Source organism: Cariama cristata, unplaced genomic scaffold, assembly GCF_000690535.1.
Source record: "Cariama cristata isolate BGI_N322 unplaced genomic scaffold, ASM69053v1 scaffold40001, whole genome shotgun sequence".
In the NCBI taxonomy this organism is placed as follows: Eukaryota; Metazoa; Chordata; class Aves; order Cariamiformes; family Cariamidae; genus Cariama; species Cariama cristata.
In genome coordinates this window covers 12,834-13,292 of record NW_009599474.1, presented here as the reverse complement: position 1 = coordinate 13,292, position 459 = coordinate 12,834, and positions in this window count along the sequence as shown.

The window sequence follows — 459 nt, the reverse complement described above, 5'->3', positions numbered from 1 at the left end:
GTTCTTTATTGCATGAGAAGACTAGCATGCCATAAAGCAGAACGAACTCCTATTTTCAGCAGCTGAACTTGTAAAACTAAGGAAGGGTGTGGGAATCAGGAGAAGGCTCAGTAACATGAAAAGAACCAAGATTTTAATGTGTTTCTAGTAAGTACGGAGAGCTTTTTAAGTGCTCTGTTAGAGCTCTCTGAGCAGTACTTTTGTCTTCAGAAAATGTTTGGGAACTATCTCTGAATGAGGCCTCTTCTGGAGATTTCAGATCAAGTAGCTGAAATATGCCTCCTCCTCCAGTTAAAGACCTTCCCTCCAGCTGCCAACCTTGATAATTCAGGGAAGAGAAGTTTCCATCTGAATCCTTTCTGCCTGTTGAACTTTCAGAAAATCACAGGATCAGAGGGGAACAGGAAAGGATCTGGGGGTTGCAGGCTCTTCAAGCATCCACGTAAGTTAATGGCATAT